This window comes from Diceros bicornis, assembly GCF_020826845.1.
Source record: "Diceros bicornis minor isolate mBicDic1 chromosome 13 unlocalized genomic scaffold, mDicBic1.mat.cur SUPER_13_unloc_1, whole genome shotgun sequence".
Lineage (NCBI taxonomy): Eukaryota > Metazoa > Chordata > Mammalia > Perissodactyla > Rhinocerotidae > Diceros > Diceros bicornis.
The window spans coordinates 19,492,034-19,513,160 of NW_026690866.1; the positions used below are offsets into that span (position 1 = coordinate 19,492,034).

The window sequence follows — 21,127 nt, forward strand, 5'->3', positions numbered from 1 at the left end:
GGAAGACTTTGTATTGTAAAGATGTCAACACCACCCAAAGTGATCTCCAAATTTAATGCAATTCTTATAAAATCCTAACAGTGTTTGCAGAGATAGAAGAATCCACCCTGAAATCCACATGGAATCTCAAGGGGCTCCAAACAGCCAAGACAATCTTGAAAAAGAACAGAGCTGAGGCCTAAAACTTCTTGATTTAAAAACTTACGACAAAGCTGTATTAATCAAAACAGTGCAGTACTGGCATAAAGACAGACATACAGGCCAATGAAATAGAATATAGAGCCCCGAAATAAACTTTTGCATATATGGTCAAATAATCTTTCACAAGGATGTCAAGCCCACTCAATAGGAAAGGACAGTCTCTTCAACAAATGGTGTTGGACAAACTGGCTATGTCACACAGAAGAATGAAGTTGGGCCCTTACTTTACATCATATAAAAAATTAACTGAAAATGGATCAAAAGCCTAATCATAAGAACTAAAACTATAAGACTCTTAGAAGAAAACATGAGAGGAAAACATCGTCACACGTGTCTTGTCAATGATTTCTTGGATATGAAACCAAAAGCAAGGCAACAAAAACCAAAATAGATAAGTGGACTATATAAAAATTAAAAACTTATGTGCATCAAAGGACACAATCAACAGAGTAAAAAGGCAAGCTATGGAATGGGTGGAAAGATTTGCAAGTCATACAACTGATAAAGGGTTAATATCCAGACTGTATAAAGAAATTCTACAACTCAACAACAAAAGACAAAAAACCCAATTTAGGGCCTGGCCCGATGGCTGAGTGGTTAAAGTTCTGTGTGCTCTGCTTTTGTGGCCCGGGTTGATGGGCTCATATCCAAGGCGCACAACTAATCCGCTCACCAACTATGCTGTGGGGGTGTCCCGCATCCAAAAACATAAAGGACGATTGGCGTAGATGTTATCTCAGGGTTAATCTTCCTCAAGCATAAAAAGTAGAATGGGCAACAGATGTCAGCTCAGGGAGAATCTTGCTCAGGAAAAAAAAAAAATCCCATTTAAAATTGTAAAAAATAAATAAATAAAGCACTTAGGGATAAATGTAGAACTCTAAAAAAAAAAACAATTTAAAAATGGGCAAAAGGGGAGTGACATCAGCATCATGGCAGAGTGAACTCTTTCTCCGATAGGATACAATAAAAGAGACAGTCACAGACCAAGAAGGGTCACTCACACAGCACAAAGGGACATTGGAGAGTCCCACACTGCTGCATATCTGAGAGTGGACATGCTGGGGCCCCCCAAGGAGGTGGGGAGAGGTAAGGAGAAATCCCCCCCCATCAGATCGGTGACTCTGGTCTGTGAGGCTCACAAAGGGGGGTGTGGCTGCCTTCTGCAGGGAAACTGTAGCCCGTCAAGCTCTCTCAGCCAGTGGGAAACTCCCACACAGAGGACTCAGAACTGCTGCAGGGGTGTATCAACATTTGAGGACCCCAAGAGAGAAGATAATGAGGGGCGAGTGAGAAGCCCCCCCAGGGACTGGGAGCACAAAAGAGAGAACCCTTCCCAACCACATGCCCGATGCTGCAGCTCCACTGATCAGTCAGAGCAGCCACAGCGCAGGCAGCCAGGGAGCACCAGCAGCCGCGGAGCACAGGGCGCTCAGATTACATAGCCCTTGACCCTTACCGAGTGGCAGGAGGGGGAAAATGCAACCAGATATTTCCAGGGTGAGGAAAAACACGGTGAATACAGCAACCACGTTGCAAAAGTACATTAAATCGCCATACCAGAAGGAAAATGACAAGCACCCAGAAATCAACCCTGAAGGCACAGAAATTCATAACCTAAATGACAGAGAATTCAAAATACCTATCATAAAAAAGCTCAACGAAATACATGAAAACACAGAAAAGCAATTCAACAAGATAAGGTGTTTCTTCACAAAAGAGATTGAAATCATAAAGAAAAACCAATCTGTATTGATAGAGATGAAGAACACAACGGAGGACATAAAGGAGAGTCTGAGATCTTTAAAGAACAGAGCTGACAATACGGAGGAAAGAATTAGCATTATCGAGGATAGGAATACAGATATGCTCCGGATGGAGGAGGAGAGAGAACTAAGACTAAAAAGAAATGAAGAAAGTCTCCAAGAAATATCCTACTCAATTAGAAAATGTAACATAAGAATTATAGGCATTCCTGAGGGAGAAGAGACGGAAAAAGGAACAGAGAGACTATTCAAGGAAATAATAGCTGAGAACTTCCCAAATCTGGGGAAAGAGCAGGAAATACCAGTAAGTGAAGCCAATATGTCTCCTAAATATGTCAACAGGCAAATGCCCTCTCCAAGGCATATAGTAGTATAGCTGGCAAAAGTTAATGACAAAGAAACAATATTAAGGGCAGCTAGACCAAAACAAAAATTAATGTACAGAGGAATTCCCATCAGGCTCTCAGCAGATTTCTAAACAGAAGCTTTACTGGCTAGGAGAGACTGGAATGATATATTCAAAATCCTAAAAGACAATATCTTTCAGCCAAGAATACTCTATCCAGTGAAAATACCCTTCAAAGATGGTGGAGAAATAATAATTTTCCCAGATAAACAAAAACTAAGGGAGTTCACGGCCATGAGACACCCACTGCAAGAAATGCTCAAGAAGGCCCTCATGCCTGAATAAAAGAAGAAAAAGGGAATACAGAGCTTGGAGCAAGGAGAAAAATAGGTAGACAAAATCAGAAAAAACAGTAGATCTTTATCAGAATAGGTTAGCAACCACTTAAATACCACAATGAAAGATCAAAGGAAGGATAACACCACAAAGAAATGTAACCTCATCACTTTAAACACACATCCACACTACAAGATGGAATAAGTTGTGACAAGAATAACTTAGAATGGGAAGAGGAAACAGATCAAATGGACTTAGTCTAAGGAAATAAGAGGCCATCAGATAATGGACTATCTCATTCACAAGATTTTTTATACAAATCTCAAGGTAACCACTAAACAAATAATCAGAACAAAATCACATATGATAATAAAGAGAAAACAAAAAATGTCATAAGACAGAACTATCAAACTGAATTGGCAGTCCAAAACACACGGGGCAAGAAACAAAGGAAATTCAAAAGAACCAGAAAATAAGCAATAAAAATGCAACATTAAGCCCTCATATTTCAATAATTACCCTAAATGTAAATGGATTGAACTCTCAAATCAAAAGACACAGAGTGGCAGGATGGTTTGAAAAGCAAGATCCAACAATATTCTGCCTCCAGAAAACATCTCAGCTCTAAAGACAAACAGAGGCCCAGAGGGAAAGGATGGAAGACAATACTCCAAGCTAATGGCAAAGAAAAAAAAGCAGGTGTTGCCATACTCATATCAGACAAAGTAGACTTCAAGATAAAACAGGTTCAGAAAGACAAAGAGGGCCACTATATAATGATAAAAGGGACCCTCTGCCAGGAAGATATATCAATTATAAGTATATATGCACCCAACATAGGAGCACCAAAGTACATAAAGCAACTATTAACAAACATAAAGGAGATATTAACAACAACACGATAATAGTAGGGGATCTTAATACCCACTTACATCAGTGGATAGATCATCCAGACAAAATGTCAATAAGGAAACAGTTGACTTAAATGAAAAACTGGATGAAATGCACTTAGTAGACATATAAAGAGCACTTCACCCAAAAACAACTGACTACACATTCTTCTCAAGCGTGCACAGAACACTCTGAAGGATAGACCTTATGCTGGGAAACAAGGCAAGCCTCAATAAATTTAAGAAAAATTAAAATAATAACAAGTATCTTTTCAGACCATAATGATATGAAACTGGAAATAAACTATAAGAAAACAACTAGGAAAGTGACAAAGATGTAGAGATTAAACAACATGCTACTGAACAACCAATGGATCATTGATGAAATCAAGAGAAATCAAACAATACCTAGAAACAAACACAAATGAAAATATGCCATACCAACTCACATGGGATGCAGCAAAAGCGTTCCTGAGAGAGAAATTCATAGCACTACAAGCCCACCTCAACAAACACTAAAAAGCCTAAATCAGCAACCTTGAATTACTCCTAACAGAACTAGAAAAAGTAAAACAAGCAAAGCCCAAAGTCAGCAGAAGGAGAGAAATAATAAAAATTAGAACAGAAACAAATGACATTGAGACTAAAAATACAGTAGAAAGGATTAATGAAACAAAGAGTTGCTTCTTTGAGAAGATCAATAAAATTGACAAATCCTTAGCCAGACTTACTAAGAAAAAGAAAGAAAAGGTTCAAATAAATAAAATTAGAAATGAAAGAGGCAAAATTACAACAGATACCATGGAAATACAAAGGATTATAAGAGAATACTATGAAAAACTATATGCCAACAAATTGGACAATTGAGAAGAAATGGATAAATTCTTAGACTCACACAACATCCCACAACTGAACCATGAGGAAATAGACAATCTGAATAGATGCATCGCAAGTAAAGAGATTGAAATAGTAATCGAAAACCTCCCAAAAAATAAAAGTCCAGGACCAGATAGCTTCTCCAGTGAATTTTTCCAAACATTCAAAGAAGATTTAATACCCATCTTTCTCAAACTATTCCAAAAGATAGAGGAAGATGGAACACTTCTTAACACATTCTGTGAAGCCATCACCCTGACACCAAAGCGAGGCAAAGACAATACAAAGAAGGAAAATTATAGGCCAATATCACTGATGAACATAGGTACAAAAATCATCAATAAAATATCAGCAAACTGAATACAGCAATACATTAAAAAGATTATACACCATGATCAAGTGGGATTCATACCAGGAATGCAGGGTTGGTACCAACTTAATACACCACATCAATGAAACAAAGAACAAAAACCACATGGTCATCTCAATAGACCCAGATAAGGCATTTGACAAGATCCCACATCCATTTATGCTAAAAACTCTCCACAAAATGTGTATAGAAGGAAAGTGCCTCAACATAATAAAGGCGATTTGTGACAAACACACAGCCAGCATCATACTCAATGGGGAATGTCTGAAAGCCATTCCTCTGAGAACAGAAACAAGACAAGGCTGCCCACTCTCACCACTCTTATTCAACATAGTACTGGAGGTTTTGGCGAGAGCAATTAGACAAGACAAAGGGATAAAAGGAATCCAAATAAGCAACGAAGAAGTGAAACTCTCACTATTTGCAGATGACATGATCTTATATACAGAAAACCCTGAAGAATCCATTGGAAAACTATTACAAATAATCAACTACAGCAAAGTCGCAGGGTACAAAATCAACCTGCAAAAATCAGTTACACTTCTGTATGCTAATAACAAACTAACAGAAAGAGCGCTCAAAAAGATAATACAATTTTACAATTGATTCAAAAAGAATAAAATATCCAGGAATAAATCTTACTATGCGGTGAAAGACCTATACAATGAAAACCACAAGACATTACTGAAAGAAATCGATAACGACATAAGGAAATGGAAAGAGACCCTATGCACATGGATTCGAAGAATAAACATGGTTAAAAAGTCTATATAACCTAATGCAATCTACAAATTCATCACAATCCCAATCAGAATCCCAATGACATTCTTCACGGAAATAGTACAAAGAATACTAAAATTCATATGAGGCAACAAAAGACCCCCAATAGCTAAAGCAATCCTAAGAAAAAAGAACAAAGCTGGAGGCATCACAATCTCTGACTTCAAAACATACTACAAAGCCATAGTAATCAAAACAGCATGGTACTGGTGCAAAAACAGACACATAGATCAATGGAACACAATTGAAAGCCCAGAAATAAAGCCACACATATACGGACAGCTAATCTTCAACAAAGGAGCAAAGAACATATAATAGAGAAAGGAAAATTTCTTCAATAAATGGTGCTGGGAAAAGTGGACAGCCACGTGAAAAGAATGAAAGTGGACCATCTGCTATCACCATTCACAAAAATTAACTCAAAATGGATCAAAGACCTGAAGGTGAGACCTGAAACTATAAAACTCATAGAAGAAAATATAGGCAATAAACTATTTGACATTGGTCAGAAAGGAATCATTTTGAATGCCATGTCTAATCGGACTAGGGAAACTAAAGAAAAATTAGGCAAGGAAGACTTCATCAGATTAAAAAGCTTCTACAAGACAAATGAAACCAGGATCAAAATGATTAGACAACCCACCAGCTGGGAGAAAATATTTGCAAAACATATATCTGACAAGTGGTTAATCTTCGTAATATATGGGGAACTCACACCATTGAACAACAAAAAACAAACAACCCGATCAGAAAATGGGCAGAGGAAATGAACAGACACTTCTCCAAAGAAGATATACAGATGGCAAATAGGCAAATGAAAAAATGTTCAACATCACTAATCATCAGGGAAATGTAAATCAAAACTACACTAAGATATCACTTTACACCCATTAGAATGGCTATAATCACCAAGACAAGAAAACAACAAATGTTGGAGAGGTAGTGGAGAAACAGGAACACTTATACACAGCTGGTGGGAACGCAAACTGGTGCAGCCTCTATGAAAAACAGTATGGAGATTCCTCAAAAAATTAAAAATAGAAATACCCTATGATCCAGCCACCCCACTACTGAGAATCGATCCAACGAACCAGAAATCAACTATCCAAAGAGGCTTATGCACCTTTGTGTTCATCACAACATTATTCACTACAGCCAAGACATGGAAGCAACCCAACTGTCCATCGACTGATGATTGGATCAAGAGGATGTATATATATATATATACACAACAGAATACTAGTAAGCCCTAAAAAGGACAAAATAGTCCCATTTGAAACAACATGGTTGGACCTAGAGGGTATTATGTTAAGTGAAATAAGCCAGAGAGAGAAAGACAAATGCCACATGCTCTCACTCATATGTGGAATATAAACCAACACACAAACAGAGAAAACTGTATAGTGGTTAGCAGGGGCAGGGGGGTGGGGGAGTGGGCACAAGGGGTGAAGGGAGACATGTATATAGTGATTGACAAACAATAATGTACAACCGAAATTTCACGATGCTATAAACTATTAAGACATCAAAAAACAGAGTAAGTTAGTATGCACCACTAGGAGGAAATGAAGTGGTAAACTCGTAAAAGACATTCTTTGATAATCTTTTGTATTTCTGAGACATGTGCTGTAATTTCTCCACTTTCATTTCTGATTTTACTTATTTGTGCCTTCTCTCCTTTTTTCGTGGCGAGTCTAGTTAAAGGTTTGTCAATTTTGTTTATTTTTTCAAAGAACCAGCTCTTGGTTTTATTAATTTTTCCATTGGTTTTTAGTCTCTATTTCATTTATTTCTGCTCTGATTTTTATTATTTTCCTTCTTCTACTGAATTTTGGCTTTGTTTGTTCTTCTTTTTCCAGTTCTTTTAGGTGCATTGTTAGATTGTTTATTTGAGATTTTTCTTGTTTGATGAAATAGGCCTGTATTGCTACAAACTTATGCGTAAAGATACATGCACCCCTGTGATCATTGCAGCGATATTCACAATAGCCAAGACTTGCAAGCAACCTAAGTGCCCATAAAGGGATTAATGGATAAAGAGGATGTGGTATATACACAATGGAATACTACTCAGCCATAAGAAATGATGAAATCCAGCCATTGTGAAAGCATGGATGGACATTGAGGGTATTACGCAAAGTGAAATAAGTCAGAGGGAGAAGGTCAAATACCATATGATTTCCTTCATTAAGTAGTAGATAATAACAACAACAAACAAACACATAGAGACAGAGACTGGATTGGTGGTTACCAGAGGGGAAAGGGGGAGGGAGGAGGGCGAAAGGGATAATTCGGCACATGTGTGTGGTGATGGGTTGTAATTAGTATTTGGGTGGTGAACATGATGTAATCTATGCAGAAATAGAAGTATAATGATGTACACCTGAAATTTATACAATGTTATAAACCAATGTTACTGCAATAAACAAAAAATTAAAAAAATATATATATATAAATTTGTTTGTGAGCTATGAGAAGTTTAATTTTATTGAGGTAAAATATGCCCTACCTACAGAACACCTACATGCAGTTACCATAATCAATAATTTCTCAAACTTGAAGTAAAATATACATTTCTTCTCATATCACTATTCTATATGTCATCTATAAGATATCAATGCTGTTACAGCAACTTTATTAATTGACTGAAAATATATAAATAATAGGCAGAGAATTCTTAAAGCAGAGACTTGAATAACTATAGCAAAAGAAGTGCTATCATAAGACCGCCATTTGATATTTTAGCTCATTTTTAAAAAGATGACTAAAATGTAAGATTTTTACAGAATAGGGGACCGTGACGGTTAAAACAAACAATGACAAGCAATTACACTATCTTATTAGCTTGCTATCTTAGGACTAGAAGAGGAATTCAAGATAATTAAAATGAAACAAAGTAGTTTTAAAAACTATTGATAGAGACTCTTTTTAACCTAACTCTCTATGTATTTGTGACAATTTTTAAAAATTATCTCTTAAAAAAAAGCATCTCTACTTGGCCCATTTGAAAAATCTCAAATTTTGCCCTTTGGAAATGAAAAACAATATCTAAAATAATTTCAAGAGACCATACCTTTCAGTTTATAGTAAACTAAAATTTTTATGAGTTGATTTCTCCTTATTAAAAACTATTTGTTTTAAATTTAGGTTGTAGAACTCAGATAGATGATTTAAGAGGCTCTGGGCATTTAGGCAGTTCTCAATTCTAAATCTCTCTATATTCTTTACTGAAATACATGGCTCATACATACCTCCTCTAACTGTTTTTTAAGATCAATTATTTCTTTTCTATATCTTTCCAGGAGAGCTTCATCACTTGATACCTCATTAACTTAAGGGATATTCTTCATAGACTGAGCAGTTCCGGCAAACTGGGAAAAAATACAAGAGAGTTAAGTGTTTGACACTGAAAAGTTAATTTACTTAATATTTAGATTCCTCGTAACTAAGTTTTGTAAAGAAAAATCAATACTCTTCCCAGGTGGCTTAATGCTTGTGAACACAGAGCATTCTATGTCCCTGTGACAATGCTCGTAATTTATCCTAGCTGCTAGTCTTCAGGAGAGTCAAAGAAATATCTTGATGACAGGTGCTGACAAAGAAACTACAAACACTGGCTCACTGGAATCCCATCTACACCTCAAAATCCTGTGCAAAGGTTCCTTCTACTCTAAAGATTTGCCTCCAGTCAAAAGACTCTCTCCTTCCTTTGATCTCTGTCCTACTTATTAGCCACTTAACTCTTAATCCATGGCAAGCATGTTGGAAGACAGGTCTTTTCTTCCCTATAAGACTATAAATTCTATGAAGCCAGGGACTCTATCTTCTATCTGCTTCTCTGGCAGGATTTTGATCCAGTGCTCAATAGCTACTTCAAGCAATGTTTCTTCACATATGAGTGTCAGAAGGAACTTTTATTTTGGTTAGGAAGCTTGGCCCTGAGCTAACATTTATTACCGATCCTACCCTTGTTTTGCTGAAGAAGATTGGCCCTGGGCTAACACCTGTGTCCATCTTCCTCTATTATTTTGTATGTTGGATTCCACCACAGCATGTCTTGATGAGCGGTATGTCAATCTGTGCCCAGGATTAGAACCTGTGAACCCCGGGCCACTGAAGTGGATCACGCAAACTTAACCACTATGCCACCGGGCTGGTCCCCAGAAGTAACTTTAAGAGGATATGTGTGGGGGACCATTAAATGACACTGAATCCTTCATTGAGATAGATAGTCTACTGACATTCCTCACTTTTCCTGTTTTAAAAAAACAGAAAATGCAGGCCTTAGGCTCAGAGAAATTTCAGACAATAATTCACTAACAGGAATTTAAGAATTATTTTGTTATAAATACACACCCACCAGTTTTTTGGGTCACCTTCTGTTTGTTGCAAGTGATAACCAGTTTTTCATTTATGGGATTGATATATAGTTTCCTTTTATAATAAGTTAAATTTAAAAAGTGAGTTATTTAAAGAAAAAATCAAGTCAATTTCAGTAAAATACTGAAGAACAAAATTGTGTAGGTGGCATATGAATGACTGAAGTTTGGGAAAATTAAGGAATGTTCTTTAGTAGACAACACATCAACTTTATTTTAACAGGTATATTATATCAATTAAAAAAACTGTACCTAATTTTAGTAGGTAATTTTTTCTTCTGAAAGATAATTTCCCCCCATAGTAAGTTGAGATAAAAATCAAACTCACTTGAAGAGTAGTCAGGGTTTCATTCAAAGACACTGGAATAATTGTGCAGATAATACATGTTTTTGCATTTCCTCCCAAGGAATTCTGGAGAATTCGTGTTAATTTGCTGTCTCGATAATTTATGAAAGCACTGAGTGAGGAACGAGTTTGGGAAGAAAAAAGAGTAAAACTTTTTATATAACAAACGTGGTTGGTTTTTAATGCAGAACCTTCAATTAACTACAGTTAAAAAATTGATTCTTTACAGGTTACACGAGGCCAAGCAAAACTACTAACTAAAAATATTCCATTTAATTTAGAAAGTAAACTTAGTAGGTCACAGTCATACATACAAGAAGCAATTCATGCTCATGGAATCACAGCAGCTTTTGAATATATGGGAGAAATCAGTACATTTGTTTGAGTGTCACTGAAATATCATAATTTTCCACCTAATGAAAAACGTTAATATTAATAGGTAAATGTACAATGGGATAAACTTACCCATCTTGTCCATCACTAAGTTTCTTGATCACTTGTCGCAAAACAAATAAGCTACGATTTATATTACAGCCTTCCTTGAGTTTCACACCTGCATTTATTAAATAAATAAATGAAACTAAAATTTTCCCCTGTACTAGATTATGAACTTACTTATCAGTAGGTTATGAGAGAAATTAGAAACTGCAGGGTCAGATGCTACAGTCTGGGCTTCAGATTAGATCTGCGCCCACCTTTATTACCACAGGTAGCAGGCGCTCTCTCTCTCTCTCTCCCACCTGTTACGTGAATCAGAAAGGCTCTCACCAGAGAAACAGCAAGAAGAAAAAGATGACTAAGAAAAGATTAAGGAGAGAAAGCCATGTCCTAAAAGAGGCCTGCTAACTCCTCAATTCAAATCTATTTTTCCAAACCCCCAAATATACGCAACTAATGACTTACAACCAAATTAGTTCATAGCAGCTCACAACCAAACACATTCTTATTTTTAAACTATTAATATGCCCACATGGCTCAAACAAAAACACACGGAAAAAGCCCTCTCTCACTTTTATGCTCCTTTCATTCAGTTCCTGTCCCTCTACCGGGAAACCACTGTTATTAGCTTATTCTTCTGGAGATTTTTAGAAATACAAGTTCATATATATTAAGTTTTCCCCTTTCTTTTTTAAACAAATAGTAGCATACCATACACACTATTTTGCACTTTGCTTTTTTCACTTGGCAACATACCATATATCTTATTGGTAAACACTGGTCTTTCTCATTCTTTTTTATAGAATGGAATATCATTGTATGGGTCTACCAGAATGTATTCACCCAGCAGCCTGCTGAGGGACACGCAGGTGTTCAGTCTACCCTGTACACAAAAAATACTGCAAGAATCATTCCGAATAGCGATTATCTCACAGGTGCCTTAGTCAGCTATTGCTGTAATATTGCTGTTACCAAGCCAGCTTAAAACAACAGGCCTGAGGAGCCACTGCTTTGGTGAGTACATGCCATGCTCAGCTGAGTGTCTCTATGTCAGGCTGCAGAAAATTAACACAGAGAGAGGCTTGACACATTTACGGTTCTGAAGCTTCCTATCCAAGTATGCTTTTCCATTTGTTTAAGTGTTCGGTTATGTCCTTCAGGTCTGTTTAAAGTTTTCTTTATTTTGATCTTGTGCAATTTTTGCTGAGTTTCTTCTCAGGTATTACATCTTCTAAGTCATTATTGTAAATGGGATCTTTTTGTACATTAAATATTCCAACAGGTTGTTCTATTATGAGTTATTCATGTCTGTACATTAATTTTGTACCCTGTCACCTTTCTGAATTTCCTTACTGATAATGGTGTCCATGGTACTCTCAGGAGCTTTCCAGCTATAAATCTCATACAGAGTTTTAGCATTTTAACTGATGCTATAGCAGCCCAAAGAATATAATTAACCAGATAAGGAAGCTGCTCTTTATGTTAAAGACTTTTTATCACAAAATTATCACCATTACCTTATTAGATTCTAAAATGCCTGCTGCCATTTGTATTCTGTAAAAGAACAGCAGGACATTCAGACCAACATATTTCATGAGTTTTCATTACCTTCAGCACCTGTTTTTTCAGCTCTTTCCCAGCCTGCAAGATCAACCAAATTCTGTAAGAGAGGAAAATAAAACATTAGGAAGGGTAACTTGAAAATAATAAAATCCAAACTACCGAAAGAACGTTTTTAATCCATGGCTTATCTGAATACCCCGTGTTTCCTAGTCTCTCACCCCACTCTTTAGGCCTTCCCTTGTCTGAGTCAAACTGACCTCTACACCTTGTTCCTTCTTTATAACGCATCCTCTATAATGTTGCCAGAATAGTTTCACTTTCTTGCACCAAGTTCAAAATCTTACCATGGTGAACACAGTTCTCCACAATCTGGTACTTGTGTTGCTCTAGCCTTATTCCTGGCCATCTTTTACTCTTAACTCTGGATGAGCTCCTGACTATGCGCTCCACAACTCATGTACTGTTACACTTTGCCATTCCCTTTGTTTAGCTAGTTCTGACCTTCTAGTCCACCCCTACTCTCTATTCAGCACCAAAGGCACATGTTACCTTCTCAGTGCAGCTTTGCCAACTTTATCTTTTTTCCCCCACACCTTGAATGAACTGTTCTTTCAACTGTGTACCCAGAGATCTTTACAGATATGACTTATTATTATAGCCCTTACTGTGTTGTGCTAGTCATTTATGTCTCTGACTACACTGTAGCATCTTTAAAAGCATGGGCCTCTCTTTAATTTCACAAATTTTGCCGAAACAAGTGACCTCCTGTCCTGTTCCAGGCAGCATGTCAGGTGCTGGGACATGGCAGTGAGCCAGACAAAGAAGGACCCTGCGCTCAGAGAGCTCACATTCTGCATGGGGTGGGATGGGGGAGAAAGTCAGTGAGAGGAGAGAAAAAGACAAATAAGCAACATATCACCATGAGGGTAATACAGACAATTTAAACAGAGTGCCAGAGGAGGGAAGAGGAGAGGTCAGAGTATGTTCTTAGGATTGAGTGGCAGGAGAAGGCTTCCTATTTAGCTAAAATCTGCAGTGACAGAGAAGAGGAAGCCAGCCAAGCAAAGACCAAGGGACCCAGACTCCCAAATAAAGAACAGCCAGCACACCCAGTCACAAAGCAGAAATGAGCTTTGTGTGTTCAAGAAAGAGAAAGGGCAGCATGGCAGCGTTGGTGAAGCAGAGATGGGACAAGACAGGGTAAGAGAAGTAGGAAGGGCTCAGATTATGTAGGGCTTTGTAGGCAAGAGTAAGAACTGCAATGGGAAGCCATTAGAGGGATTGAACAAGAGAGTGACATATCTTGATTTAACTTTCTGAAGGGTCACCTGTGGGCCCTGGGTGGAGAACAGATTGCAGAGGGGCAAGAGTGGCAGCAGGAGCCCAGTCAGGCGGCTTGTGCAGAAATCTGAGTGGAGATGACCGTGGCTTGTGCTGGGGAGTGTGCAGTGGAGACGGTAAGTATGGAGGGATGTCTTCTCTATTCTTTTCATCTCAGAGCTCAGCACTGTGCTCAGAACAGGGCAAAGGCTCAGTAAATATTCTTACTGCATTAAAAGGAAGTCAGAGATTTAAATTACTTCTCTCTGTGGAGACTTCCAGGGATAAGCAGGTCATTATACACTTCTGCTTTATAGTCCTATCTCAGATACTTCTTTCCTCAAAATATTCAAAGAAATTTGATGTTTCTTGTACAGTATCTACCACAGATGACCTAGATACATAATAAAGGGGTGAAGTGGTGGTGAAGGCAGCATGAACTAAGGTATAAAGATGGGAACAATCATTAGTGTTCAAAGATACCAAGAGGTCCAATCTACCTTTAAGGGAGGAGCTCAGGTGGAGCAGAAGGATGTCAACTTAGACTGGTTAAGACTGGACAGATCTTGTTAAGGAAGTGATGCAACAGAAGTTTAGCCACATTAGAATTCTGTATATTGGACTGAAAAAGGAAAACCAGGTCGTGGAGGCCAGGTCCAGTGGAATGATACAGTAATTCAAGTGAGATGAGGACTTGGGTATGACACCCATGGAAAGCTAAAGGGTGGAATCAATAAGAAATGGCGATGATGGGAAAAAAGGGAAGGCAGAAAAAGATGAGGCAAAGCTGACTTGGGTTTCCAGCCTAGATGACTAGGATAATGCTGAAACTACTGGAAAAAAGGAATATTCACCATGGTAACAAAAAATAACTTGGTTTTAGTAACACTAAAGTTTGAGCTAACAGTGGGACACAGTTATAATCTTTAGGAAGATGTGAATGAGAACTCAGAGATCTAGATACAATAAAAACTCGGCTGTCATCAAAAGAGAAATGCTAACATAAAGTCAGAGGGCAAGCATGGGAAGTAAGAAAGGCCACAGAACACTCCTGTGTTGTTGTTAGGAGGGTAGGAAAAAGAAGCCACAGAAGCGAACAGGGAAGGATCAGAGCTAAGAGAACCTGGATATTATTCTCCCAGAAAGGCCAGGAGACATTCAAACCAAGGCCCCCTCCAAAGAGCCAGAAAACGACTCTCTGGGAAGACTGCATTCCAAGAAGATACCTAGAGTGAATGGGAGTCTGGAGGGTTGGACTTGATGGTATCTAAAGTCCCTAGATAATAGAGCATCAAAGAACATGAGAAAAGTCCAAAAATGGATCACTGAATAGGTCAAGAGTATTAAAGCTAAATTATTAAAAGTTAAAATTTCACTGAAATATCACAGGCCAGGTTTGGGAAACAAAACAGAAGTTAGGTTTTGTAGCATTTTTTGTTGTTAAATTAAAGCAGGACTAGACTATTGAAATAAATATTATACTGCGTAATAAAATAACTGAGGTGAACTAGAATTAGATATTTAATTAAGACTCTGACTTTTCAAAATCTAAAAGTGAATAAACATATTATAGATTTATTACTTTTTTCCCTGAAGTTTTCAAATCAAACAGAATAATCTTAAATCATATCCCACATCAAGCTAAAGAATTTAGTCCCTGAAGACAGAGAATAAAGCAATAATGGTAAGGAATAGGAAGGAAACACAAAAATGAGAGATGATACAGTGCAGCAAAAAGGAAATGGGGGTTTACTTATATGGAAAGAAGGAATATTTGTATAATGCTTATATTCACTTATTCAACAAACAAGTATTGAAGATAAACTAGGTACAATGTGCTGAGGCTACAAAGATGAATGAGATATCACCCTTCTCTGACGGATTTACAGCATAAACATTGTGTTTATAATCTAAAATTTATTTTCTTATTGTACCTAAAAATGAACTTGAACATGTGATTTATTTATAACCATCCACGTAGGTTTTTGTTGATTTCCCAAGTCTCAATTCTATTGGCTGAAACTAAATAAATAATAAAAAATATCCGGAGAGAAGTCAAGATGGTGGCATAAGCAGACTCTGAACTCAACTCCTCCTGGGGACACAGACAATTTACAACTACTCATGGAAAAATTACCCCTGAGAGAGAACTGAAAACTAGATAAGAGGAACTCCTGCAACAAAGGACAATCATAATTGAGGTGGAAGAGGCAGAAACTCCCTTCTGGAGAGAAAAAAATGCCGCCTTCACGAGCTGCAATGCTTCACAGCCACCCGGGAGCAGGCCAAAGGTACACAGCTCTCCCTGGAGGAGCGGGGCCCTGAGCCGGGGAGCGCCCCTGCTCTAGGCACTTCGTGGACCCAGCACAATCGAGGTGAGTGGCATAATATCTGACTTTGCCTCCTACTAAAACATTGGGGAGTACCCCCATAAAAGCTGGTTCACGAAGAAATTAAAACCGACGTTTAGAGGGCCCACGCGCAAACACACCCGTTTCAGAAATCAACATAAAATCACCAGAAAGAAAGGTGCACAGTGCTTTGGTGAAAACAGACTCACCTGATAGGCTCTGAGTGCATCTTAGTGAGAGGTGAGACCTCTCCAGGAACTGGGACATTGCCGGCGGCCATTGTTGTGGCCTGGTGTGGGCGTGCTGACACAGACACCATTGGAGTTCTCCCTGGGGCCTGCTAGCCCAGGGTCTGTCCCCCTACTAGAGCACCAGTTTAATCCAGCTCAGCCAGGGCAGGCAGCCCACCCTGTTGTTGGCCCCACTCAGCAACAAGCCCTCAGGCAACTTGTGGGCCTGCATACATTGGTGACTGGATTCTCTGCAGCCTGGTGACTGAGCCCACTTCTGTGGGGCAGGGCGTTCACAAGGAGTAGGTGGAGAGTGTGGGGCAGTGGTGGAGTGTGGGGTGCGCCCACCGTGGAGAGACTGGGTCCACTTCAGGATGTTGCGCACATGGGCCAGGACTGTGTTGACTGTGTGTGTGGACCTGTGGGCGGTGGGGCTTGTCAGCTGCAGAAGACTTGTGCTTCCCAAAGACCCACATAGGGGTTTTGCCCCACCTACCGAAGCCTGAAACAATTGGGTGCTCCCATGCCTGAGGCCAACCCCACCCAGCTGCAATCATCAGAGAGCTGACAAGAGACTTAAAAGCTGGAGGCTTGTAGCAATTGTGAGCCCCTGAGCCTAACAAACTGCCACGCTGGGGGCCTACTCACTTGAAAGAACTACTGCAAACTAAATGTGGTGTTAGAACTTGCAGCCAACTGTGCTGGGGCTTCCCACACCTGATAAAGAGACTGAAGTGCCCACAACAACTACATAACTCAGCCTCTCTGGGCGCCTACAGGGAGAACAAACATACCACAACAGAAGGACACACGTAGCCCACATAGCGGTCACTCCTGGAACATTGAGAACTGAGGGAAGCACACTGCAGGCCTGCTAAGGCATCACTTATATAAGGTCACCTATCCAAGTGCAGGGCATGTAGCTGACCTAGCTAATACACAGACACGGGCACAGGAAAAGTGGAAAAATGAGAAGGCAAAGGAATACCTTCCAAGTAAGGGAACAGGACAAAACCCCAGAAAAGGAACTAAGTGAAACAGAAATGAGCAAGCTACACGACAGAGAGTTCAAACAAAGAGTGTTAAGGATGCTCACTGATCTGGGGAGAAGAATGGATGAACTCAGTGAGAATGTCAAGAAAGAAATGGAAGATATAAAAATGAACCAATCAGAAATGAAAAATACAATACTAGAAATGAAAAATTCACTAGAGGGACTCAAAAGCAGAGTTGAGGAAACAGATGAACGGATCTGCGAGCTGGACGAAAGACTAGAAGAAATTACCCAAGCTGAACAGGTAAAAAAAAAAACAGAATTAACAAGAGTGAGGACAGTCTAAGGGACCTCTAGGACAACGTCAAGTTCACTAGCATCCGAGTTATAGGTGTCCCAGAAGGAGAAGAGCGAGACAAAGTGGCAGAGGATCTATTTGATGAAATAATAGATGAAAACTTCCCTAACCTAAGGAAGGAAACAGACATCCAGGTACAGGAAGCACAGAGAGCACCAAAGAAGATAAATCCAAAGAGGTCCACACAAAGACACGTCATAATTAAAATGTCCAGAATTAAAGATAGAGAGAGAATCCTAAAAGCCCCAAGAGAAAGACAAGTTACATACAAAGGCAACCCCATAAGTCTATCAGCTGACTTCTCAGCAGCAACCTTACAGGCTAGAAGAGAGTGGCACCACATAATTAAAGTGCTAAAAGGGAAAAACTTACAGCCAAGAATACTCTAGCCAGCAAGGTTATCATTCAAAATGGAAGGAGAGATAAAAAGTTTCCAGACAAAAAAATTAAAGGAGTTTGTCACCTAAAAGCCAGTGCTAGAAGAAATGTTAAAGGGGCTGATTTGAGGGGAAAAGAGAAGACCACAAATAGGAAAAATTATCTATTTCCATGATAAGAGAGTAATGGATACAAATGCACAAAAAAGAGGTTAGATATGATACCAAAAACATAAAATGAGGGAGGAACGGAGTTAAAGAGTAGAGCTTTCAGACAGAGGTCAAACTAAAGAGACCATCAATTCTGTATAGAGGTCTACTAAAACACTGAGAAAAAAAGTTAAAAAATGGCAGTAAGTACATACTTATCAATAGCTACTTTAAACGTCAATGGACTAAATACTCCAATTAAAAGGCGTAGGGTGGCTTTTTGGATAATAAAACAAGACCCATATACATGCTGCATACAAGAGACACACTTCAGACTTAAAGACACTCACAAACTGAAAGTGAAAGGATGGAAAATGATACTCCACGCAAATGGCAATGAAAAGAAAGCTGGGGTTGCAATACTCATATCAGACAAAATAGACTTGAAAACAAAAACTGTAAAACGAGACAAAGATGGTCAATACATAATGATCAAGGGAATGATCCAACAAGAGGATATAACACTTGTAAATATTGACGCACACAACATAGGAAAAGCTAAATATATAAAGCAATTATTAACAGACATAAGAGGAAAAATAGACAGTAACACAATAATAGTAGGGGACTTTACCACTCCACTTACACAAACGGATAGATCATCCAAACAGAAGACCAATAAGGACACACTGGCCTTTAATGACACACTAGAACAGATGGACCTAGTAGATATACACAGAGCATTCCATCCAAAAACCGAAGAATACACGTTCTTTTGAAATGCACATGGAACATCCTCCAGGGTTGATCACATATTATGTCACAATACAAGTCTACATAAATTTAAGAAGATTGAAATAATACCAAGCATCTTTTCCGACCACAATGGTATGAAACTAGAAATCAACTATAGGAAGAAAATCAGAAAAGCCACAAATAGGTGAAGATGAAACAAAATGCTACTGAACAACGATTGGGTCAACGAAGAAATCAAAGAAGAAATCAAAAAATACCTGGGGACGAATGAAAATGAAAATAAGACATGCCAGAATTTATGGGATACAGCAAAAGCAGTACTAAGAGGGAAGTTTATAGCAATACAGGCCTAGCTCAACAAGCAAGGAAAATCTCAAATAAACAATCTAAAAATGCACCTAAAGGAACTGGAAAAAGAAGAACAAACAAAGCCCCAAATCAGTAGACGAAGGGAAAAAATAATAATCATTGCAGAAATAAATGAAATAGTAACTACTAAAACAGTAGAAAAAAATAATAAAACCGAGAGCTGGTTCTTTGAAAAGATAAACAAAATTGACAAAACTTTAGCTAGACTCACCAAGAAAAGAGAAGGTTCAAATAAGTAAAATCAGAAATGAAAGAGGAGAAATTACAACAGACACCTCAGAAATACAAAAGAATAAGAGGACAATATGCAAAGCTATATGCCAACAGATTCAACAAACTGGAAGAAATGGATAAATTCTTACAATCATACAACCTTCCAAAACTGGATCAAGAAGAAATAGAGAATTTGAATAGATCAATCACCAGTACAGAGATCGAAACAGTAATCAAAAAATCTCCCCCAAAATAAAAGTCCAGGACCAGACGGCTTCCGTGGTGAATTCTACCAAACATTCAAAGAAGACTTAATACCTATCCTTCTCAAACTCTTCCAAAAATTTGAGGAGAGTGGGAAGCTCCCTAACTCCTTCTACGAAGCTGACATTACCCTGATACCAAAACGAGACAAGGAAAACACAAAAAATGAAAATTACAGGCCAATATCAGTGAGGAACATCGACACAAAAATCCTCAACAAAGTAGCAAATCGCATACAACAATACTTTAAAAAGATTATACACCATGATCAAGTTGGATATATTCCAGGGATGCAGGGATGGTTCAACATTTCCAAATCAATCTATGTAATACACCACATTAATAAAATGAAGAATAAAAATCACATGATCATCTCAATAGATGAGGAGAAAGCATTTGACAAGATACAGCACCCACATATGATAAAATCTCTGAATAACATGGGTACAGAAGGAAAGTACCTCAACATAATAAAGGCCATACACGACAAACCCATAGCTAATATCATCCTGAATGGTGAAAAACTGAAAGCTATCCCTCTAAGAACAGGAACCAGACAAGGATGCCCACTCTCACCACTCCAATTTAACATAGTACTGGAAGTCCTAGCCAGAGCAATCAGGCAATATAAAGAAATAACAGGGATCCAAACTGAAAGGAAGAAGTGACACTCTCACTATTTACAGATGACATGATTTTATATATAGAAAACACTAAATAATCCACCAAAAAACTTTTAGAAGTAATAAATGAATATGGTAAACTTGCAAGATACAAAATCATCATAAAAAATCAGTTGCATTTCTATACACTGACAACAAAGTAGCAGAAAGAGAAATGAAGAAGTCAATCCCATTTGCAGCAAAAAGAATAAAACACCTAGGAATAAACTTAATCAAAGAGGTGAAAGATCTAGTACACCGAAAACTATAAAACATTGCTGAAAGAAGTTGAAGAAGACACAAAAAAAGGGAAAGATATTCCCTGCTCTTGGATTGGAAGAATTAACATAGTTAAGATGTCCATACTTCCTAAAGCAATCTATAGATTCAATGCAATCCCTGTCAAAGACAGGGACAACATTTTTCACAGAAATAGAACAAAGAATCCTAAAATTTATACGGAACGACAAGAGACCCTGAATAGCCAAAGGAATCCTGAAAGAAAAGAACAAAGCTGGAAGTATCACACTCCCTGATTTCAAAATATACTACAAAGCTATAGTAACCAAAAGAGCATGGTACTGGCACAAAAACAGACACACAGATAAACAGAATAGAATCAAAAGCCCAGAAATAAAACCACACATCTATGGATAGCTAAACTTCAACAAAGGAGCAAAGAACATACAATGGAGAAAAGAAAGCTTCTTCAACAAATGGTGTTGAGAAAACTGGACAGCCACATGAAACAAAATGAAAATAGACTCTTACCCTACACCATACACAAAAATT

The 21,127-nt window shown here is 38.2% G+C and overlaps 1 long non-coding RNA gene across 1 annotated transcript; it reads right to left on the bottom strand.

Annotated features, from left to right (window-relative positions):
- Window positions 1-10,321: 10,321 nt before the first annotated feature.
- Window positions 10,322-16,319, bottom strand: LOC131401754 (uncharacterized). Its single transcript, XR_009217933.1, has 4 exons — window positions 16,172-16,319; window positions 12,337-12,388; window positions 10,756-10,843; window positions 10,322-10,402 (listed from the first exon to the last, which is right to left on the bottom strand). It is a non-coding gene; the product is annotated as an uncharacterized LOC131401754 (long non-coding RNA).
- Window positions 16,320-21,127: the final 4,808 nt, after the last annotated feature.